This window comes from Gorilla gorilla, chromosome 3 (genome assembly GCF_029281585.2).
Source record: "Gorilla gorilla gorilla isolate KB3781 chromosome 3, NHGRI_mGorGor1-v2.1_pri, whole genome shotgun sequence".
In the NCBI taxonomy this organism is placed as follows: domain Eukaryota; kingdom Metazoa; phylum Chordata; class Mammalia; order Primates; family Hominidae; genus Gorilla; species Gorilla gorilla.
In genome coordinates, this window is record NC_073227.2 from 57372016 (window position 1) to 57397427 (window position 25412).

General features: G+C 37.2%; 1 protein-coding gene across 1 annotated transcript in view; it reads right to left on the reverse strand.

The window, feature by feature from the left end:
* The window catches only part of LOC101135156 (UDP-glucuronosyltransferase 2B7), a 59612-nt gene extending 35550 nt beyond the window's left edge, over positions 1-24062 (reverse strand). The window contains exon 1 of the mRNA XM_019025607.4: positions 23906-24062. The gene's annotated coding sequence lies outside the window, so the exon portion shown is untranslated. The remainder of the gene's footprint in view (positions 1-23905) is intronic.
* Positions 24063-25412: the final 1350 nt, after the last annotated feature.

Sequence of the window (25412 nt, forward strand, 5' to 3'; positions counted from 1 at the left end):
AAAACGTAATCCATGACATAAAAAGAACCAATGAAAAAAACAAAAAACAAACCAAAAAAAACATGATTATCTCAATAGATCCAGAAAGGGCCATTGACAAAATTCAACATCACTTCATGCTAAAAACTCTCAATAAGCTAGGTATTGATGGAACATATCTGAAAATAATAAGAGCTTCTTATGACAAACCCACAGCCCATATCATACTGAATGGGCAAAAGCTGGAAGCATTCCCTTTGAAAATTGGCACAAGGTGAGGATGCACTCTCTCACCACTTCTATTCAACATAATATTGGAGGTTCTGGCTAGGGAAATCGGGCAAGATAAAGAAATAAAAAGTATTCAAATAGGAAAAGAGGAAGTCATATTGTCTCTGCAGATGACATGATTGTATGTTAAGAAAAACCCCACTGTCTGAGCCCCAAATCTCCTTAAGCTGATAAGCAACTTCTGCAAAGTCTCAGGATACAAAGTCAATATGCAAAAATCACAAGCATTCCTATACACCAATAAAAAAAAAAGAGAGCCAAATCATGAGTGAACTCCCATTCCCAATTGACACAAAGAGAATAAAATACCTATGAATACAACTTACAAGGGATGTGAATGACCTCTTCAAGGAGATCTACAAACCACGGCTTAAGAAAATAAGACAGGACACAAATAAATGGAAAAACATCCCATGCTCATGGATAGGAAGAATCAATATCGTGAAAATGGCCATACTGACAAAAGTAATTTATAAATTCAGTGCTATTGCCATCAAGTTATCATTGACTTTCTTCCCAAAATTGGAAAAAAAAAATACTTTAAACTTCGTATGGAACCAAAAAAGAGCCTGCAGAGCCAAGACAAACCTAAGCAAAAAGACCAAAGCTGGAGGTATCATGCTACCTGACTTCAAACCATACTACAAGGGTACAGTAACCAAAACAGCATGGTACTGGTACCAAAACAGATATATAGACCAATGGAACAGAACAGAGGCCTCAGAAATAACACTACACATATACAACCACCTGATCTTTGACAAACCTGACAAAAACAAGCAATGAGGAAAGCATTCCCTATTTAATAAATGGTGCTGGGAAAACTGGCTAGCCATATGCAGAAAACTGAACTGGAACCCTTCCTTACACCTTATACAAAATTAACTCAAGATGGACTAAAGACTTACACATAAGACCTAAAATCATAAAAATCCTAGAAGAAAACCTAGGCAATACTATTTAGGACATAGGCATGGGCAAAGACTTCATGACTAAAACACCAAAAGCAATGGCAACAAAAGCCAAAATAGACAAATGGGATCTAATTAAACTAAAGAGCTTCTGCACAGCAAAATAAACTATCATCAGAGTGAAGAGGCAACCTACAGAATGGGAAAAATTTTTGTAATCTGTCCATCTGACAAAGGGCTAATATCCAGAATCTACAAAGAACTTAAACAAATTTACCAGAAAAAATCAAACAACCCTATTAAAAAGTGGGTGAAGGATATGAACAGACACTTCTCAAAAGAAGACATTTACATAGCTAACAAACATATGAGAAAAAGCTCATTATCACTCATCATTAGAGCAATGCAAATTAAAACCACAATGAAATACCATCTCACGCCAGTTAGAATGGTGATCATTAAAAAGTCACAAAACAACTGATGTTGGAGAGGATGTGGAGAAATAGGAATGCTTTTACACTGTTGGTGAGAATGTAAATTAGTTCAACCATTGTGGAAGACAGTGTGGTGATTCCTCAAGGATCTAGAACTAGAAATACCATTTGACTCAGCATTCCCATTGCTGGGCATATACCCAAAGGATTAAAATACATCATTCTGTTATAAAGACACATGCACACATATGTTTATTGTGGCACTGTTCACTATAGGAAAGACTTGGAACCAACCCAAATGTCCATCAATGATAGATTGGATAAAGAAAATATGGCACATATATATCATAGAATACTATGCACACATAAAAAAGGATGAGTACATGTCCTTTGCAGGGACATGGATGAAGCTGGAAACCATCATTCTCAGCAAACTATCACAAGAACAGAAAATCTAACACCGCATGTTCTCACTCATAAGTGGGAGCTGAACAATGAGAACACATGGACACAGGGAGGAGAACATCACACAATGGGGCCTGTCATGGGGTGGGGGGCTAGGGGCGGAATAGCATTAGGAGAAATACCTAATATAGGTGACAGGTTGATGGGTGCAGCAAACCACAATGGCACATGTATACCTATGTAGCAATCCTGCACATTTTGCACATGTAGCCCAGAACTTAAAGTATAATAAACATAATACAATAAAGAAATATCCTTGTAGTTATTTATCACTTTATAACAAACTACCCTCAATTGTGGGGATTTTGAAAAACAGCAAGCATTTTATTACAACTCCCATAGCCTGAGTGTTGGGTAGCCTCAGTCAGGTGGTTCATACAGAGTATTTCTCAGGCTGATACTTCCATATGGTGGCTGGGGATGTAATCATCTGAAGGTCATTCATTCACATACTTGGTGATTGATGTCAAGAGACTCAAATTCCTGTGAGACTGAATAATCATGACTTTAGTCTCCTCTTTGCATATCTCCTTGAAATTGTCCTTTATCGTCAGGACTTTGTGTGTGACACTGGGCTCCAAAGTGTGTAGAGGGAGAAAAAGAGAAAGAGGGAGAAGGAGAGAGAAGGAGAGGAAAAGGTATAAGTAGAAGACAGAGACAGACAGACAGACAAACAGAGACAGAGATAATGTACTGCCTTTTCTAACACAGTCTTCAAAATTATGCTGTCACTTTCAGTATAATTTATTTGCTAAGCAAACCACAAGCCTTGCCACATTTCAAGGGGAGGGACCACAGTTTAATAAGAATGTCAAAGTATTTGCAGAGATGTCTCAAAATTCCACAAGTTTAAGCTATTGAGTTGGTCAACAGAAGCCTCTAAGCAACTATGAAATTCATTACATATGGACATTAAAAACAAAATAAAATCCTAAAAATTGTGTGAATTTATATTTTTACAACTACTGAAACATTCATTAAGCATTTTAAAATATTTGCTCAAAGATTTTCATATATGAAATAGGTGTCCTAAAAGCTAGCGTCAAATAAATTAAACAACATAGTATAGTGAGGTGATCATAAGCGACTCAACTTTTTCCCACTTCTTCTGCTCCAGACACATATACATGCATTAAAAAAGATGTCAAAAGACATATACAGCCTAATATAAAATGAAGGAAGAATGTCCACCAGTTGTTAAAATTGGAAGGAATTCTATGAATAGATGCTTGTGAAAATTATGAAAAAGTGACTTTTGGGAGGAAACCAAATGAGACATAGTACCTTGAAGCAAGGAACAAAAATTTACAGAGTGCAGTGACTTTTGTTAAAAAATAATAATAATAAAATGTGTGTGTAACTGGAGATCTCCCTAGACTACAGCAGAGGCAATTTTAAATATTGTGAAGGGATTCTCTTACATTAGAGAATATGAGGGATGTTGCAGAAATCAACACATGTTGAAGATTTCCTCAAGAAAACCATATGAGGAAATAACCAGTGACACGCAGTTGGAAGATTTTCACCCAAGGATCATAAATAGGGGAAACAATCAGAATGAGACTTTGATTTTTAATTTATATATATATATTTTTAAGATAAGGTGTTATTCCATTGTCCAGGCTGAACGAAATGCAGTGGTGTGTTCAGGGCTTACTGCAGCCTCAACCTACCAAGGTCAAGTGACTCTCTCACTCTGCTGTCCAGGCTGGAGTGCAGTGGTATGATCACAACTCACTTGAGCCTCAACCTCTGAAGCTCAAGTGATTCTCTCACCTCAGTCCCCCAAGTGGCTGGGACCACAGGTGCATGACACCACACCCAACTAGTATTTTAATTTTTGGTAGTGATGAGCTCTCATTATGTTATCCAGGCTGATCTCAAACTCCTGGAGTCAATCCTCCCATTTCAACATCCCAAAGTGTTGGAATTACAGATGTGAACCACCATGCCTAGACAAAATGAGATTTTTAGATAAGTATGATTCAGATGTTCAGAGATGGAAGAGTCACTAATATAAAACAAGAATGGGATGAGGTGAGAAGGATGAATACAAAAATAATCAGATATTTCCGAAATCAGAAATGGGCTCCCTAATTACATATGAAATGAAGGTTGATTACATGAAATAAAATGAAACCAAATGCTTGACTGATAGAGCCCAAAAGAGGAATTACCTAATGCTCTAGAAATTGTCAGTAAACAGATAAAACCTAAAAGCATTGCTTGCTAACACCTTACATTAGAAATTTCCTGATTACCTGTTTTTTTCCAAAGCTTTCTTGTTTCTAGTTGTTTTCTTGGTCTTAGCTACTCATTACATGCTTTGTCCAAGCGTTTATGACCTATTCAATGTGTTTGTCTCAAGTGTATTTCATTCTGTCTTAACTCTTGCAACCTGCATGTCCTCATTATGATGGATTAATCCAACAGCAAAGTTCACCTTATCTGACCGAGGATTATTCATTAATTTTTACTTGTTTATCCGACCTTTATCAACCTTGTTTTTTGCCAATCACTCTGAGCCACTGTCATGATGAATCAGGATTCTAGATCTTTTATGAAGAACAAATTCATCCTTAAATAAAGTCTCTATACCAAGAAGAATCTATAGAAAAATGTAACTTGAAAAAATCAGTACAGGACATGAACGAAATTCTCACTGGATCATAAATCCAAAAAGTGATTAATCAGACTAATAATTAGGAACTTGCAATGAACTCAATGAGACATCGTGATATGCTTTGAATTGGTGAAAGTTAATATCCATTTTTGGGTAAAGCATCAAATACCTGGCTAGGCCAGTGTTGATTTGTTGGGAGTATGAATAGAGTGGTGATAGGCTGAGGGTATTCATGGGCTCAGCATGACAAAACTCCCTCTAACCAAGTCTGAGCTAGCTACTACTGAAATCAAAAATCCAACCTGCTAGCATGTCAATTCTTATTATATATTTGGACATTAGGGAAGTGACCACCAGGGAGGTGGAGAACCCAGTGGGCCAACTCTAAGCTCATCTTTCTCAGAACCTCTACATTCCCCCACTTTCAAAAATGTTATTTTCAAAAGAAAGCCATGTCTCCTACTCATCCAAATTTTACCAAGATTCAGTGTCTGAAGGAACACAACTTTTATAATGATAACAAATGAAAAAATTGAAATTTTATGCCTTACAAGTTTTCAATTTATTGTCCCCTGGGTGCAAATATAACTTTATGATACTGAATCAGGATTCTGTAAACATTCCTCCTTTGCCAGCTAGTTGAATGTTAAGCTTCATCAATAAAGAACACTGGAGTGGTTGTGAGGTGGTAGATGCCAGAAGACACAACCCCCCCAAGACCCTGCTTTTTACTGTTATTCAGTAATTTTTACAATTATTATTGGGTTTTAAGAATTTGTATGTTAAAGAATATATTTAAGACTATTAAAGAATATACTTCAGGAATATAAGAAAGAAACTTTTAATTCGCATATTTGTTTTATCTTTTAAGAAACATTGCATTCTGCATAGATATTAATTCAGAAAATTTATACATAAAACATTTGTCCTTGACATAGATAGACTCAGCTTCATATGTTATTTTCATCATTAAATTCACAATTATTTCATTTTTGTCTTCAACTTCTGTAGTGCTTCATATTTCAGTCTTTAAGCAGCATATTCAAAATTTTATAGAAAAAATTTTCATGAGGATGAAGAATGTTATTTCAATTCAATGATTCCATGTGACTACTTAGAGTTTCTGTGTTTAAATTTTGTTAACTGCTGAGATATTTAAAAGCTTGTAGAATCAATCTCAAAGAAACAGACACATGCACAATATTGAAATTTTTGGAATTTAATATACTATGTGATTTTACGAGTCTCTATCAAGTAAAACCTTCATATTCACATACTTTCCTAACTATATGTGTACATAGTACTTTATGTGAAAAGATTTCTCAATATTAAAACAAATGAAAGTATTCTTTGATAGCTCATGAATAGACAAAGATTATTTTATCTAGCTATATGGTCTATGAATTGCAAAGAAGATCTATTTTGGCAAGGTCCTTGATGCATTTTCAGAAGTTGTTTCATAAAAAAAATATAAATAGACTAAAATTTAGTTTGGGTAGTACATGTTGAGCTACATAATTTCCCCAGACTAATATTTGTCTATAAGGTTTCCCCTTTATAAAGAAGACATTACTATAAAAAGCACTAATACGTTACACTTTTTTTCTTGTACTTGGCTATTTGTTTCTTTCTAGTGGCAAGACTATATGTTCAAAGTTTAGTGAAGTAAAATATTTAGTGTATATCTCTTTTCTAGACATTATAATAATTCATTTTATTACCAATTATTGCTACAATATTTTCTCATAGAGAAGAGTACTATAAAAATCTATTTCATGTGTGAGAAATAATCATTATGCCTCTCTTTCATTCAACTGTTTTAGACACATCTCTTGTCAGATGGAAGAACAGCTCTTAAGTTTGTTCCCTTCTTCTCTGTTATTTGCTTTTCAAACCTTGTTCTGAGTCCAAAGGCTGTAATGAACAATATTTGAATGTAGGTATTGGAGAGCTTTTGCCATTTACTATGTTTTCTCCAGCATAGATTTTAAAAATTGTTACACATGGTATTTGGCTCTTTATTCCACCTACAATTTAGTTTTCAATATGTTAAGAGGAGAGAATAATTAAAATAATAGTATACATTTCTAGTTTGTATATCCTCAGTATTCCAGGTATTAAAGTGGTTGGAAATATCATACTTGACAAGGTGAGGGCAAGAAAGGTGAGATCATATTTCAGGAGAGAAATCATGTAACATTATAATCTAGAGGGACTGGACTAAACTTGCTGGACAATATCTATAATTCCTAACTAGAGGGAACTAGCCTCTTCTTTTCTTTTGTGTATTACCATCCAATTACAAATGGTCATTACTAAAGCAAAAATAGTAACTCAAGTGTATTCAAGGCCTCATGTGGAAAACATCTTTAGTCTTTCTAACCAAAGATTTTACTAGGTTGCATAGTTTTACATAGGAAGCCAGTTATGACCATCTAGAGTTTTGAAACAAAGAAAATTTTCAAGAGAAAATATTTTGTATTACACGAAGGATATGAATTGGAAACATCTATTTAACATGAAGAACTTGCCTAAACACCACGCTAAGAGAGTTGGCCAAGTTTGGTCCAGCTTATATGTGCACTATGTCATGGATTTGTCCTGGAAGGTGACCCTAGCCTTCATGCTGAGGCTTTGCTCAATAAAATGTGATCCTGCCAAATTGCAAAATTACCCTGTCTAACTCACCTTGTCTAATAATCATTTTACACTTAATTTTTATGTAATTTTCTATTTCCATATAGCCCACTACTCTCTTTTTGGTTTCCTTATTTTTATTTCCTCATATTTCCTTTTTATTCATAAATGGATTTTCTTTAAAAGTCTCAGTTACCTTTGTCTTAGTTGGAGTTGAGCTCAGTTCATACTGTAGTGTCTGTCCCCTACTTCAGTAGTCAAAATAAAATTTGTCTTGCAATTTTTAACAAGGATCTTGCTCCGTTTTTCTTTTTTTTTTTTTCTGACAGGGACACATATATTCCATATAATTGTATTTGTTTATACAGAAGAGGGTTCCTTATCTAGGTAACAAACATGCACATTTTGCACATGTGCTTCCAAACTTGAAATAAAAGTTGAAATAAAACAGTAAAAATACAATATATAAATATATTTATTATATATAAAAGTATAATATATAAAATATATAAATTTATGATATATTATATATATATAAAAGAAGAGGTTTTTTAAAATGCACAGTATAGCTAGTCTTTCTGCCTTTCTCAAGTAAACAGACTGAGTTTCTAGTGAATCTCATTTTATTTTCAGTTTAAAAAATATACGTAGATAAGCATTAAAATTGAATTATTACAGGTTTTCTGAAATTAAAATTGTACCTTACTTAATGTTTAACAAAGATTAAAAATTTCAAACAAATCAAGAAGGCACAGGTCTTGAAAAATGTAGTAAAGAATTTACTCCATAACTTGATACATAGTGGTGGCATTAAATGGCATGATTTTCTGTATCATGCCTGCCTGCCTTAGATCTCAAACAGATGTACTCTCTTTTCTTTCTTTCTTGCCTTAACAACTTTTGATAATCAAGCAACATATTATGACAAAGAGAGTAACAATTGCCATGCAGTCCAGCACATCCATAGAGCAGTACTGGAACCAGGTGAGACTGTTGGTAGGTGGCTCCATTGTGGTGCATGACAAACTCAATCCAGGAGAGTTTTTGGTCCAATGGCTTCAGAGACTGATCATAATAAATGATTGATAACTACATAACATTTTTTTACAGCTAAAGGAAAATCAAACAGACATCAACTTATATAATGAACCAGAACAGATAAATATGTGAAATTTTTGTGTAGATGTTAAAAATGAATGCCACACAAAAGTGGATAAAAAATAAAATATTTTATTTCATGGTGGTTATAGAGATTTTGTTTTATGGGCTAGAATTTGTTTCATGCATAAGATTTCAAGATATGAAGAGATAATTTAAGAGAGAACAAGTATTTGTAGCCTAGAAATTGAAATCAGATAAGTCCAAAGGGTTAAAAAAAAATCATTTGAGAGTACAGAGATTGAATTATCCAGGAAAAAAAAATTTAATGGACCTGGCATACAAGTTTCAAAGTAATATCAAAGTCTAGAGATAGCAGACAAATCTGACAAGGTCAGGTACATGTCAGGGCAAAGCTCATAAGAAATTGGCACTGACCAAGAGTTGGTATTAACATTACATCAATGGATTCACGGTTAAAAGTATGAAAGTGGATGGCCTTAGTTTGAATCCTTACCTGATATCTACCAGTCCTTTTTTTTTTTTTTAAAGTATCTGTTCCAAGTTTTTTTATTGTTAAATTGAATGAATAAGAATCGCATTTTTCTTGCCTGATTTTTGTGAGTAGTAATGTAATGATTCTTAGAATACTTGGTAGAATTATTCTCGTCATAAAGTGATTGTCAGTAAATGTTCACTGTTATTACTGTTTTTCTTGTATTGGGATTTTAGAATCTAAGTGGCTTTCAGTATTTTACTTTGAGGCATTGTAGTTCCATTTGTTTCTAGTGTTGAAATAATTATGGACTAATAGACAAAGAATAAGGATGCATATAAGTATCTCGCTTACCAAGTCAAAACCAAAAAGTGCTAAAGTATGGCACTGTAGCAATAGTAATGGAGGTAACTTCTCCCTTTGTTATTTAAAAAAACACAGTTGGAGAACTGTGTTTTTCAGAAGAGGGCACTAATTCTGATATATTTTTTCATACAATTGGGTTACATAATACAAAGAACCAAGACAATGTGTGTCATACACATTCAATATGTATCAACTAATTAAAAGTTATCTTCATTTTTCAATACCAGCATTATGCTTACTAAAAATTATTGCTATTACTAATATAATAGTAATAGCATAACTGAAATTAATGTATGCACTAAAATAATTTTTAAACCACATATTTCTGGTTTAATACATTTTGGTTATTAAACAGAAGTATTCCAACTCATATCTTTCAAGTCAATTATTTTTTGATTTTATAATTCTTCAAAATAAGCAAATCAACCACCGCTGTAAGAACAAATAAAAGGCTACATTTATACTAATATCTCCTCTTTTCAATAACTTTTGAAGGCAAATTTGAAAGCTCTAGTTGTTTACAAATTATCAGTGATGGGATCAAAATGTAGTGTAAAAATCTGGAGAACATTAAATATAATGGGGATTAGAGATTGATTGTCATGCTGATTACTGAAAATAAATCATCTTAGGAAAGCTTTAAAAACAAAAGAAATGAATAACTAATATGAGATCATGAATATGTTTATTTGTTTTATTATGGTAACCTTTTAAATATGTATTTGTATTCCATAATATCCCTTTGTATACCTTCAATATAGACAAAAAATGTTTAAAAATGAACATTTGATGAGTTCTCATTCTGAAAGACAACATAAGTGTGCTGAAAATTAGTCAGTACTGTAATAATATTTATGGTTTTCTGCTTCAACTTTGTCCTCAATCTTTCTTATAATCCTTCTGTTACCATCTTTAGCAATTCCTCTTATTTTACTTTTTGGCTATTTTAGAACTTATGCACTATCCTAAAACCTCTGACAAATGTTTCCACTAAAACAAACGAAAAAAACACATTGCAACACAATGGTGTATTGGTCATGGCCTTTAAGTGTTACAAAAAATATGTGTACTCAGCAATGTGTTCATATTCAGAGTCACTGCTGCTCCCTTGGCCTTCATGTGAGAAAGTATGTATACATGCTATGAGGTTAAAAAATTTACATTCGTGTAGGGTCATTAATGACTGCCTTTAATGCATTGAGCAAATCTGTAATTTATGTTGTTTTTGAGTCCAATCTAACAGCTTCCCCCTTAGCCTTCATGTGAGCAAAGTTGTCACGTTGATCTGCAATAAAGGAAGCCCCACCCTAGGGATTCCATGATAGATTCTCTCATACATTCCATTGGATCCATCATGAGTTATAAAAGCTTTGGTTTGTGGATGACCTAAGAATAGATTATTTTTTGAAAAATTATGCATTGTAAGTCTTAGAAATAAAATGAGCAATGCACAATATGAGGCAATGAAACAGGCAGTGTTCTCTAGATAACAAATTATTGCAACAGTAAAACTGCATTAAAATTGGTTTCAGATCACAGAGGAAGATGCACCAAGTCCTCTGGGGCAATAAGTGAAGGCTACACATTAAGATGTGGTATGCGTCTTGAGACTTGAAGAATTAATACAATATTGTCACGTGGACAAATAGAGAACACTGTGGATAAAGATAATTGTGTGTCACCCATTTCCCATTACCACCCTCCCCGACAAAAGAAGCAGGATGCATGCCAGAACTTGTTCTCTTAGAGAAATGATGAAGTCACTGAGTATGATAAGGCATAGTATCCAAGGCAGCAGGGAGTGGGGTGGTGATGGTGCTTGAATAGAGGAAGGACAGGCCACACTCCATCTTGAAATGTGTTACCAACACTCCATGATAAAGACCGAGGATTTACTCCCATAGAAAATGCAGGAGATCATCATGAAAAAGAACTGTCATTTTTCAGTTGCATTTGTAACATCTATACATTAGGAGGAAGGGTAGGTGTAATGATTGAATTAGGAGACAGACAACCCAGAAAATTATTGAAAAAAAATTTTGTGAAAGGTAACTACACTTGAAATAAAGATAGTTTGTTTCTGGCCATAAAGAATGTGACTATGTATAATAAAATGTCAACCTCTTTTAGTTTATTATATTTTCCCTAGGACTGGAAGATAAATGTAAAGAAGTTAGATTTTATTTTTGACTTTTTAATAATAAATGGTGAATCACTTATTATTTCAACAGTGTGTTTTCTGTTGAACCATTTTCATCCTCATATGCTGTTACCAAAGTTTTCCATATTTGATCCTCAGAGTCTTACCGAGAAGGTCATTCTGGACTACCCACTATATAGGTGAATATTGGTACTAAGGTATCTGATTTCCTGTCATCAAATTTCCATAGAACTATATAGATAAGGGAGCCTAATGATGAGAACACGTGGACACATAGAAGGCAACAACACACACTGAGGCCTTTTAGAGGGTGGAGGGAGGAGAAGAAAAAATCACTAATGGGTACTAGGCTTAACACCTGTGTGATGAAATAATCTGTAAAACAAACCCCCAAGACGCAAGTTTACATAAGCAACAAACCAGAACATGTATGCCTGAACTTAAAAGTTTTAAAAAAGTATGTACCTTGTTCTATGAGTGAAATTGAAATGATAGCATATCTGTTAGAATTCTAAAAACATTGAGATCACCTAGTCAAATGCCTTCCATATGGCTAATAAGGAAACGAGGACAAGTTAAGTAATGAGAACTATTAGAAGACTGAAGTAAATGGAATAACTATATTTTCTTGACTAATTTTTATATTGTCAAGTTAAATACAATCATGATGTTTCATACATAGTGACTTAGAGAATTGTGATAATAAATTAAAAGTTCAAATATTTAAGTAATTGCTAGGCAGACATAATTCTAGTATAAAGAAGAGTAAAAAATTACTAATGATCTACACATTTTTATTAATGTATTTACTACATACACATTCATCTCACAAATTTAATATTACGTTTTTCATTTACAAAACAATCAAATGGGAGTGAGTTTACTTATATTCATTTGTTCCGTAAGTTAGAGTCTGATATCTGACAATTACTAAAAAAGCAAATCTATGCCATCATCTATGTATGAGAAATACACTAATCTACTTAGAAAGTACATATAATTTGTTTCTGATTTACAAATTATTAAGTGCTTCTTCCAAGAAAAAATTTTAAGGGATATTTTTCACATATATCGAGAATATTAGCACATTTACTACCACTGGAAATGATTTTATGTAAAAATAGTGATGGGCAGTTTATAAATAATAGGGCTGTTGAAAAACTTGAAAAATTGTGATGACGCTAAATTTTGTTCTGTTGGCTGTTAACTCTTTGATGGTACACTCTAAAGCCTTGACAGATTCTGTCTACCTTAAGGGCAGGATTTGATCCCCCTTCTTTATATTACATCTTCCTATCAGATATTGGCCAAATCCAGTCCACCAGGGCAGTTTGGTTTTTCTGTTTCTCTAAATCTACATGGCTAAGTGGGTACCTAGACTCAGGGTGGGTGAGTTTGGGCTTCCTTTTTTCTAAATAGCCCTCCGAAAAATACACTGAGTAGACCTATTTCAAAATTAGGGTAAGTAAAGAGCCCCAGATTACATGGAAAGCCTAAACTCCATGATACATTTCAATTTTTTTCGATACCTGCTTATTGTTATTGCGCTAGTGAAGCAACTCATAAAGTATAACTCCTTTCTGATAACATTTGTAGTGTGTACAGTGCACTTAGGAATCCTGTAAATAATAGAATTCAATGGCAGGGCAGAATTTGGTGATATCTGTTACCTGCCACCACTATCATAATAATACCAAAATGCCATATTACACCCCCTAATTATGTATTTTTTTCTAATCACAATGTTAATGGCAAAATATTACCAATCAGCAACACTCTTTGTGCTGTTTTATCATCTGTCATGTATATTGTTTATAAATTGACATCTTTTTGCAGGAATCAGGAGTACCAGAGAGAGACCTTGGGGTATATACAGGAGGATATCTTTATTGAGTGCACTCAGACTCAGCAGACTTAACATCCAAAGATTGGGCCCCAACAAAGACAGCACTTGATTTTTATACACACTTTCCAAAAGGGGTGGGCTAACCTGATGCAGGCTTACAGTGGCATGAAAGCAGAGATACAGAGGGAGAACAATTAATCAAATTGTGACAGTTCATAACTCGGGATTACACATGACTGTTGCTTTGCAACCTAGATGTCTGTTATCTAGGTTTTGCTCAAAAGAGCCTTGCACTGGTTTGCCTTATAACCTTCACTAGGTGCCCAGACAGCTGTAGTTCAGGCCTTCTCAGGCGTCTCATGACCTTCGCAGTACCTTTTAGACAAAACAGAATACTTGAAGTTACTAGTTACAGAGAAAAAGAATCTATAAACTCATACCATAAAACAAAGGAAAATTTGTTTTTCTTCTCCCTATGTTGAAGGAGTGTTGGGAGAGTCTACAGACCACATTTTTTTGGTGCATCTCCTGGCTTTTTAGATAGTACTATCAAGACTTTCCCTGGGTCTGGGCTGCACCCATTGCTGCGTCTGGGACAAGTTAGCTTAATACAGGAAAGCTTATTTCTCTTTTTAATTTTATTTTTCTTTCTTTCTTTCTTTTTTCTTTCTTTCTTCCTTTCTTTCTTTCTTTCTTTCTTTGTTTCTTTCTTTCTTTCTTTCTTTCATTTCCCATCTCATCTTCCCCTTTGATGCCTCCTGTAAATGGAATTTAATAGAAGGCATCACTATCATTTGATTCCTCATTACAAGTCAGTTCTTCTCTGTTTGGTATGGGTTGATACTTGTTTAGAGCCATCAGTGGAGTGGAGGTGGTTCTGTTAACGATGGATTCTATGGTTGATTGGATGTTTCTGATGAGGAGGCCTCAGAGGCAAGGGAACATTAAGCAACCTTTTAATATAGCCAACACTACCCCTAATGTTTTAAAACCACCAAAGGATGAAAACCAACCTCCTAAGAGGGAATCTGGAGACCATCTGGGTTCCAGGTCTGAACTGGGACATGAGCTATCTTCCACATCCTGGCAGCTATTTCTATGATGGCTTTCCTGTTATCATTAATTTCTAGGCAGCAATTCATCAGGCTCAACTTTCCACATAATCCTTCTTTTTGGGCTAGGAGGCAGTCTGAAGCCAGTCTATTCTAATAGATGGTGATCCTTATTTCTGTGGCTTGCTGGGCCAGCAAGTCTAACATATTTGCTGTCTCATTAGTGATGATTTCAAGTACCACCCGCAACCTTATGATGTGATTAAGCATGTAAATAGGGGTACAGTACCCCCTGACCTATCTTGTGCCCAGGTACCTATAGTATGTATGGTATAATACATTGTGCTGGATTGTCACTTGCTGTCCTAAAGTCAGCTTATTAGCTTCCTGTGCCAGCCAAGCAGTGACAGCTAGTGTCTTAAAACAAGGACGCCATCCAGGTGCCACAGAATTCAATTGCCTGGATAGGTATGCCACCGGGTGATGCCACAATCCTATGGCTTGAGTTAGAACTCTTACGGCCATTCCCTTTCGCTCATGGACATATAAAAAGAAAGGCTTAGTTAGATCTGGCAGTCCTAAAGTTGGGGCCTGAGTCAAGGCTTCTTTGATTTCCTTAAAGGCCTTCTCCTGGTCAGCCACCCAGAGGAGGAGCTCCTTTTTCCCCTCTTTGTGGCTGGCTTCATATAATGGCTTAGCCATGAGTGAGAAATTTGGGATCCAGATGCAGCAGGACCCTGCTGGCCCTAGGAACTCTCTTGTCACCAGGTGGTTGGAGTAGGAAGTGCACAAATGGTCTGCTTCTGTTCACTACCAAGCCATCTTTTCCTTTGGCTTATATAGAAGCCTAAATACTGGTCACTTTCAGAGCAGATTTGAGACTTGTTCCCTGACACTTTATATCCTGCCTTCCATAGCAAGTGCAGGAGGTCTTGGGTCCCTTCGAAGCAGTCCTCTCGGGTTGGGGCTGCTAGAAGAAGATCATCAATGTACTGGAGCAAGACACAGTCACTATTTGGTGGGGTGTATGCTTTAAGGTCTGAGGCCTGTGCCTCTTCAAAGATTGTAGGAGAGTTTTTAAATCCTTATGGGAGTCTTGTCCAAGTGTACTGTGATTTACCCCATTGAAAAGCAAAAATAGGCTCATTAATTGGTGCAAGCCAGAGACAGAAAAATGTATCCTTTAAATCTAGGACTGTAAATCAAGTGGCACTTGCTGGAATATGTCCCATTGAAGTATATGGGTTTGGCACCACTGGGTGGATGGTCACCGTGGCCTAGTTTTCCACACACAAATTCTGTACTGGTCTATATCCACCAGATGGCTTCCGCACTGGCAAGAGAGGGGTGTTCCATGGTGACTGGCATTTGACTATGATTCCATGTTTATGAAGCCTCTCTAAATATTTGCGGACACCCAGTATGGCCTCAGGGAGTAGCAGGTACTGTTGGACCTGAACCAGAGTTGCTCCCAGTTTTAACTCTACCACCACTGGTGCCTGACTTACAGCCAGTCCAGGTGGGTTACTATCAGCCCAAACTCTGGGAATTTTAGTAAGCAACTCAGGCATTTCATTTACTCTTGGTTCCAGAGTCTTTTTTGCATATAGTCTCTATTCTTCAGCCTATGGTACAGTACGGGTTAACATCATAGCCTCCGGGTGAGGTAGATTTAAAGTTACATTCCCTTGTGGCCCAAATGTAATCTGTGCCTGTAGTTTTTGAAGTAGGTCTCTTCCCAGCAAAGGAACAGAACCGTTTGGGATGAGAATTCATGTTGGACCTCTCATCCTTCTATAACACACCTCTTTGACCAACAGATGGGCCTCTTTTCAGAGACTCCAGTGGCTCCCACAATAGTTGCACAGTTCTTGGATAGTGGCCCTATAGGTTGGGTCACTACCGAGTGTTTAGCTCTGGTGTCTACCATAAAGTCCATTAGCTGGCCTCTAACTTCCAGTCTGGCCATGGGCTTCTCAGGGCCCAAAGAGAAGCAGCCTGGTCTGTCCTAGTCCTCATATCCTTCAGGCCCTGCCAGTCTGATCAGATCAGTGCCTGGTTTCTCCTGGGTGTGGCAGCCCCTGGCTGGTGGCCTTCCTGTACGATGGCCCTGACCCTTCTCCTTATTATTATTCTCTGGACACTCATCCTTCCAGTGTCCTTGTCTTTTGCACTGTGCACACTGATCTCTTTCCAGCCTTGGCCAGCTCTCAAATCCCTATCCATACTGGCTTCTTCCACGCCCACTTCCATGCCCACATCACGCCACCTTGCAAAGCCAGCTTCCCTCCCTGTGAGAGCTGCTGCCAGCCAATCAGCCTTTTTCTTAAGCCTTTGATTAGCCTCTGTCTTTGCCTCCTGATCTCCGTTAATGTACAACTTGTGGCCACTTCAATAAACTGAGTAGCATTCATGCCTGCAAAACCTTCCATTTTCTGCAATTTTTGCCTGATATCCCCCTGGGCCTGCTCTACAAATGCCGTGTTCAGCATGTGCTGGCCTCACTAAGTCTTTTATAAAACTGGCTGGGGCTTTCATATGCACCCTGAAGCACCTATGAGATTTTTCCCTATATTGATTGCCTTTCTCCCGCCTTCCCTTAAACTTTGCAGGAGTGCCTCTTGGTATCTGGGCAGCTGCTGTAGTTGGGCTGCCTCATTTGGGTCCTAGTCGGGGTCCTCTTGTTTCCCAGAGAGGTATTTGCATAGCCCAAACATGATCTGACTGGAGACAGTTTGCTTTATTTTCCTAGCATTTCACCTTAACTTCCTGGAGTGAGGGCTCAGATTTTTCCATCTCAGGTGAGACTGGGGCATGTATCCCTTTGAGCTTGACTCCTCAGAGGCAGTAACTCTGGGTAAAGGGGGGTAGATTGGAGCATATGGAGGAAGGGTCTCTTTTCCCTCCAGTGGTTCTTGCAAAACCGGGTTTTCCTGTGGCTTTCTTTTTGTCTCTGTGTTTGCCAGAGAAGATTTCACTTTCAGCTCAGCTCAGGCTACAAGCTCCTGTGACTTTCCCTTTAACTCTGTTTTCACTTTGTCTTTGTAGCTGCCAGCACAGCTGATTTCTCTCGGCTTGAACTGCGAGCATTCTGCAATAAGCTGCTAAACAGGGCTGCATTCAGCCATGAGTTAATATAAGGAAATTTGGTCTGAATGCCCTGACTGTCCTCTGACTCCAGTCACCACCTTAAACACAGGGCCAATTGTGTCCCTATCTATAAGTACATTCAGCCAGCCAGCCAACACCAAAAGAGGGCTATTCTAATTCACAGAGAGCTCTCAGCATTCAATGGGTTAACTTGACTCCCTAACCGCACCCCCCACCACACCCGCAAAGCCTTTCTTAAAGTTCTTTAACATGAATTCCAATGGGGTGAGTTTTGAGGATTTTCCTCCCATTTCCTCCCAGTTACAACACAGCACATTCACCTTTCCTTTCATTTTAGACCAGTCGGACCCGGTTGTTCCTACACTTTGCTCAGATAGATGCTGGGATTGTTTCAAGGTCTGAGCTTTTGTAATAGTGCTGTTATGAATATGGATGTGCAAATATCTCTTTGAGATCCTGATTTTAATTCTTATGAATAAATATCCAGAAGAGGGATTGCTGCATCATATGGTAATCTTACGTTAAATATTTTGAGAAACCTCCATACTGTTTTCAGTAGTGTCAATTTTTTAAACAAACCTCATCACTCAGTTCCTTTGGAAGGAGGTATGTGCCACAAGATACATTTCCTCTATTATTAATGCACAGTCATGCCAGTGTGCGTGTGTGTGTGTGTGTAGCAGGACAAGCCACAGACAAAAATTCTCAGACACCGAGTTGTAGAAGGAAGGGCTTTATTCTGCTGGGAGCATCAGCAAGCTACTGCCTTAAAATCTGAGCTCCCCAAATACACAATTTCTGTCCCTTTTAAGGGCTCACAACACTGAAGATTTCACATGAAAAGTTCATGATTGATTTGAGCAAGCAGGTCGTGCGTGACAGGGGCTGCATGCACTGGTGGTCAGAGAGAAACAGAACAGGGCAGGGAGTTTCACCATGTTCTTCTATACAATGTCTGGAATTTATGAATAACATCAGTTTCTAAGTCATGAGTTGATTTTTAACTACTAGGTTTAAGCCAGGCAGGCCCAGGGCTGGTTTTGGGCATGGTGCTGGGCTGCCTGTCTTTGATTTCACTTATTTGATTTTTCTTAAAACAGGTACTGAGTATAAAACAATATAAAATAATATGAGAGGGTCTTTCTCTTCCTTCATTCCCCCCTTTTGAGACTCTCACTTTTTATTAGTGGGAGTTCTCACTCTTATTTTTGTTACTTATGTCTTTTTGTGCAACAGATTGATAGTGATTCATATAGTACACTTGTGCTGAAGCATTTTGGTGAACTAAGGTAGCGATGAAGCTTTCTATCATTTGAAGAAGTACAGGTAGGAAACAAAGGAGCAGTAAGTAGGTTCTTAATTACTATTATTACTCTTATTATAAGAGTTTTAAATCTTCCTATTGCTGGGAACTAATTTTTAAACATGGCTTCCAGATTGAGTCCGTGCCACACTTGCATGGGTACATGTGCCAGTTTTGTTATATCTTTAACTATATCCTCAACTGCTTGTCCTTGATCATCTATGTGTAGACAACCATTAGTAAGGTTAAATTTTCTACGAACTTTTCTTTCAGCTGCTAGCAAGTAGTCGAGAACTAGTATATTTTGATAGATAGCATTTCTCATCAGAGTCTCTTGCCGGGCAAGAACAGTCAAGGCTTGATCGGTTTTATTAGTAATAATTTCTAAAACAGCTTGTAACTGTATGATTCGGTTGAGCATTTAGATGGGGGTCTAGTATCTTCATGAGCCATCTTGTGCTCAAGTGGCAGGTCCATAGTATTGTATGATTTTTTCAGGGGGCCATTTATTATCTTTTTAATCACCTATGGCTATGCTTCCTTTTTTGCGGGAAGCATAGACTGGGAAGCCTAGAAGTTTACCTGTTTTTATGGGCAGTAAGAAGAAAGAAGGCTTAATGGTGCCAATTGCACAGCTACCTCTCCACTGATCAGGCAGCTTAGCATAAGCTCTGTGTCTACATATCTAGTATAACCTGGTGGGGGCCATCCAGTCCTGGTAGAATTCTGGTTGGGCCTAAACAGTCTGCAACTTTGGAAATGTACTGAATGGATTTCTTTCTGTGTAATTGGAACTCCACCATGTAACTGTTTTTGTGGTACTATTATACAGCTTTTGTCTAAGATAGCTAAGCTGCCTTACAGGATGAGTGAATCCTTTTCTTTCTTTAGCTATGCAATACTGTCTAATAATTGAGACTTTTAGAACCTAGAGATGATCAGGGTGATTCTTTTGGTCTGGGAATTCATCAGGAACTGGGTCTGTAGGAACTAATTCTGGGGCTTCCCATGGCCATTGATCTCCTGTTACGGTTTTTCCACAGACATAACGTGAGGTGACTTGTAGAGACTGGGCTACGTGTTCGGCTAATTGCAAAAACAAATTTTTAGTTTTTCCTGGAATCTCAGGTACTGGCACATTTAGTTCATCATAGAAAGTCTGAAATACTGGTTCCGGATAGTGTTCTTGAACTTCTTCTTTTATTAGGATGCTTACACTAGGATCTAGTCTTTTTCTATTAATGTCTAATGTTACATATTTTTCTTTATTTTACTTTGGGTCTGAGGGGTTTGTGATTATCAATTTTAAAAGGTTGCAGCTCCTACTCATGCAGGAGGGAAGGGGCTGACCTTTTTTTTTTTTTTTTTTGGAGTCAAACAGGATCCTTTTTATCTTTCTTTAAGTAGTCTAAATGACACAAGACCAATATTAACACATCTTACAAAAATATGATTCTTGACAGATATACTTATTTTTTTACTGTGTAACTAGTTTTTTCAATTTAGAGAACCACATCTTATTTCATGCTGCTTACTATTAATAGCAGCACAAGTGTCAAATTTTAAGATTACATTTTTGGGGATCTTTCTTTTTTTTTTTTTTTTTTTTTTAGCTATTACTTTACTTGTGTCACTTAGAAAAGGATCAGTCCTTAATCATGGGAGGCTTACAGTGGGTCATAACACGCATCAGGCTGGTCACTTCCTGGATTACCTACTTTGTACTGAGTGTTATTGTACAAACAAGTTCCTTTTGGAGTTCCTAGGCATTCATAATAACTATAAAATAATAGGACTGTAGCAATCTTTTGTCCTACCTCAGTGACTTGATGTATATACTGGGAACAGCCCTCGGTCTGAGGAAGTTCAGCTGAAGTCCTTAATGTACAAGTCCAAATTTTAAGGAAAATGAGTCCTGCGATGAGTTTCCTCATGCTTCAGCCGTGCGTGGACCAGTCAGCTTCCGGGTGTGACTGGAGCAGGGCTTGTAGTCTTCTTCAGAGTCACTTTGCAGGGGTTGGTGAAGCTGCTCCTATCTACATACAACTCCTAGTCTACTGATGTTTAAGGATTGTCTCGGTGGTTGGGCCTACTAGAATAAACTGAGTCCAGCACCTCTAAACAGTTATGTTTAACTAGGCTCTCTGATACCAGGAGTAAGGTGGCAGGGTTAGGGTGTTGCAAACTTCAATGGTTATGTGGGGATTTTCACAGAGCAAGCTTTGGTATCTACTTAGTGTAGCATTTATTAGCTAATGGTGTCCTTTGGTATTTATTAAAATCACCACAGCATGGGGAGACTTCATGTTTAGGTTTTGTCTAAGAGTTAGCTTATCTGCTTCTTGTGGTAACAGGGCTGTTGCTGCCAGGGCCCTTGGACAATGGGGGCCAGCCTTTGGAAACCCTGTCTAGTTGTTTTGAGAGATAGGCCACTGGCCTTGGCCAGTGCCCCACAGTCTGAGTTTAAACTCCAACTGCCATTTTTTTCTCTTTCTGACACACAGACTTCACAGAGTTTTGTCAGGTCAGGTAACTTCAGGGCTGGGGCCGACATGAGCTTTTTTTTTAAACTCATGAAAAGCTCTTTGCTGTTGGTTGTAATAGATGTAGTTTATCTAATCTACATTTTTATTCACTGTCATCTACTAAAATATTGACTTAAATCCTGTAGCTATTTGATTTCAAGCTTTAAATTGATCTGGTATTCTTTGCGGGGCTCTAATTGCATCTAAATAGATATGAGAGTTGGAAGACCTATAAGGGGCTTCTCTCGCTTTATGATATCTTATTATTTTCTTTTCTTCCTCTGGTTGATGAAATGCCAGGGTGAAAGGGATAGCCAAATGGACTAAAGCACAAGTGCCACTCTAGTTATTCAGCAGAGTACCTAGTAAAGGTCCACCACAATACCACCACACATCTGCTCGGGGATGAACAAAGGCTGACTGATTGATAACCTTTCGAAAATTCTTAAGCTCACTGAATCCTTTCAGGTCTCTAAGGAATGCTGTCTCCTCCCTGCTGTGAGACACGAAGTGAACTTAGTGTTGGGAGACGGAAGCTGGATGGCCCTCGGAGGCTGACCCGCAGGGACTTCAGGATATAGCAGAGAGAGCTTGGCATGACTTATTACTCCAGGCTGTAGAATCCTGGAAAACAGTTACCATGCAGCCTACGCCTGGTGAACTGGAGGACCACCTTAGTGGTAGGGGGGACAATCAGGGCCTCTAACCTGCCATGTGCACAAGCATAACAGTTGCTTTTGTTTAACGTGCAGATGGAATATTTGATCCATTTCATCCAGGCATTTGTATCTTGGTATGCTGTCTTAACTGCTGAAGTTTGTTTTAAGTCTTTAACTTCTGTGATCTTCCAGTAAAATGAATGTTTCCTTTAGCACCAATTTTCATTAGTTTTTAGACCAAAGAAAGCTAAACACCATTTTATATTTAATAATGCTTCTTGTATGATTTTTATACCAGATAAGCTAAATTTTACCTTTATATTAGTGTGCTATTAATATTAAACTTAATTTTAATAAAACCTTGAAGACATATTTATCTAATTTTTCATGTTTGACCATAAGGTAAGATTTTATAGACTCTTTTTAACATTTTATAATTTTTGTTAAAGAGCAGGTTGATGCTTTAAGAAAAAAAACCTGTTGCATTTTTACTTTTATGTCTAGTTCACAGAAAAACTGGATGATACCTTTTTAACTTTAGCTAATATGTTTACACACAGAATTTTCTTTACAATTAATGTTTTAAAACTTGCTTAAACTTTTAAAACAATAATTTTTTTAACCTTTTAATGTAGGTAAAAATCCACATTTTTATGCCTCCTTATAATCTTTTTACCAAAGGTATATTTTACTTTTGTATATACTTTGCACATAAACTGTTTCTTCAATAGTATTCAAGAGGCCAAATTACTTTTAAATTATAAAACCTTTTTGCATAAATTTTTTTATAACTTTTTTTCACGACTTCTGCTGACAATTCTTCAACATGTCTCAACTTTTTGACTTACTACAAACATTTTTTTTCTTGAAACAACCAATTTATTTCAGAACAAGAATTAACCATTATAACACTCTTTTTACATAAATTTTGCCTCCCCTTCTTTTTTTTGAAGATAACCATTTTTTTTTTTAAGCAAACTTTTTTGATGTCTTTGGACTAGACTGTCTAGGGCCACAAGATTAGAATTTACCATATGTGTTACACTGTTAACTTTTAGCAAACTTCACTTTTGTTGAAAACCTTGTAAGTTTGGGATTTCAATTATCCTTTGCTATTAATAAGACCTTGTTTAGTCTAAATTAACTTAGAATTGGTATAGATGGCCTTTTTTTTTCTCTCTGCTGGTCTTTCCTTGCCTCTGCCAGCTGCTTATGCTGCTGTTCTCTTAACTACTGTTGCGGGGGAAGGGGTCTAAAGCCAGCTGTAACTGTCTATGTACGGAAACTGGTCTTGGTGCCTTGGTTTACAGGTTACTTTGTGTCATACCTTTGAAACAAGGGACCTGTCCAGGCTTCCTTCTGATGTCCAACCTACCTCTAATGCTGGCCAGTCTATTTCACACGAAACTTTAAGTTTTCCTGGAGTCCTAGTGACTCTATAGTCTCCATTAAATCCTTTCTTGAAATTCTTTAACATAGTTCTCAGTGGGGTGGGCTTACTTTGCACCTGATCCATGTTTTTTCGAGGCAAAACACCACGCTCACACCACACACACACCACAAAACAAAGAACAGGTAAAAGGGCACACACACACCACAAAACAAAGAACAGGTAAAAGGGCACACACACACTTTTGCAGTTTACACCAAACCAAAATCAAAACCAAAATCAGCGTATCCAGAAACTCAAGCCAGGCCAAAAACCGAAACCAAAGTATCCAGCAATTCAAGTCAAGTCAAAACCAGAACAAAGGTGCCAATACAGGCACACCTTGGGTGATCAGGCCACGCTTCCACTCAGGTGGAGTGGGGCCAGTTCAAAAGACTAGTCCTACCAAGTCAAGCCGAGTCAAAACCAGAACAAAGGTGCCAATACAGGCACACCGTGGGTGATCAGGCCACGCTTCCACTCAGTTGGAGTGGGGCAAGTTCCAAAGACTAGTCTTACCAAATTTTAGATGTCTGGACTCCAAGTGCCAGTCCCTTCCTGGTGTTCAGCCACTGTGTTAATCCTCTGCGAGGGCCTGCTACATGCTTCTCTGGTGAGGCATTCCACCGGGGCAATTTCCTACCCAGGAGGGCTCTTTGGATCATGTCACTCAGGCGGGCTGGAGTCCCCCACAGGGGCACCCCACAAGGCAGGCTTAAGTTGCCTAAGGGGCTGCCTCAGCTGTCTGTCAGTCACCTTGCTTCCCAGTCAGGGAGCCAAGAAATGTAACAGGAGGAGCCGCAGACAAAACTCAAGACACCGAGTTGTAGAAAGGAGGGATTTATTCAGCTGGGAGCATCAGCAAGCTACTGCCTTAAAATCCGAGCTCCCCAAATGCACAATTTCTGTCCCTTTTAAGGGCTCACAACACTAAAGATTTCACATAAAAGGGTCGTGATTGATTTGAGCAAGCAGGCGGTACGTGACAGGGGCTGCATGCACTGGTGGTCAGAGAGAAACAGAATAGGGCAGTTCTTCTATATAATGTTCTTCTATATAATGTCTGGGATCTATGAATAACATCGGTTTCTAAGTTATGAGTTGATTTTTAACTACTAGGTTTAGGCCAGGCAGGCCTAGGGCTGGTTTTGGGCCTGGCACTGGGCTGCCTGTCTTTGATTTCACTTATTTGTTTTTTTCTTAAAACAGGTACTGAGGATAAAACAATATAAAATAATATGAGAGGGTCTTTCTCTTCCTTCATGTGTATTTGACTTAGTATATATAATAAGAATTAAAATAGCATCTTTACAGAGTAGTGGGAAAGATACTGTTAAAAAATATGGAAACCAGACCATTTATAACATTTTAATCACTAGTATGGATTCTTAGGAAGACTAGTGTTATTTGTTTACTTATCTTTAATTTTATATTGTTACAGCTCTGCTAAATAAGTTGTATTTATTCCAGGCAGCTTTTCTGTTTAGTCATGAGAATTTATTTCCCTGACTATGAGCACAAAGGAAAAGTTACTTGTGATTGGGAAGATGTTATGTATTTCTCTTAACTATGTAATCCAACATAAAACATTTTTTTCATGATCTTATTGGACATTTGCATATTCCCTGGTAAAATTCCTGTTTAGATTTTTAAACATTTTTTGATTATGTTATTTGTCTTTTTAACATTGAGCTGTAAGCTTTCTTTTTTTTTTTATATAAGTCACTTATCAGATATGTAACTTGCAAATAGATACTTCAAACTCTGGTTTCTCTTTTGACTTTATTGATGGTGTTCTTTGATGTGTGAAAAATTTTAATTTGATGAAACCCAATTTATCAATTTTATTTTGGTTGCTCCTGCTCCTGGTGTCATATCTAGAAACTTTGCCACATTCAATGTTACAAAAAAATTTTACTTTGCTGTATATACAATTGTTTTTTGTGCTTGAAATATTAATGAATTCATCCTTTCAGCAACCCCATGAGGTTGATAATACTATGACCACCACTGCCATTTCATTGGT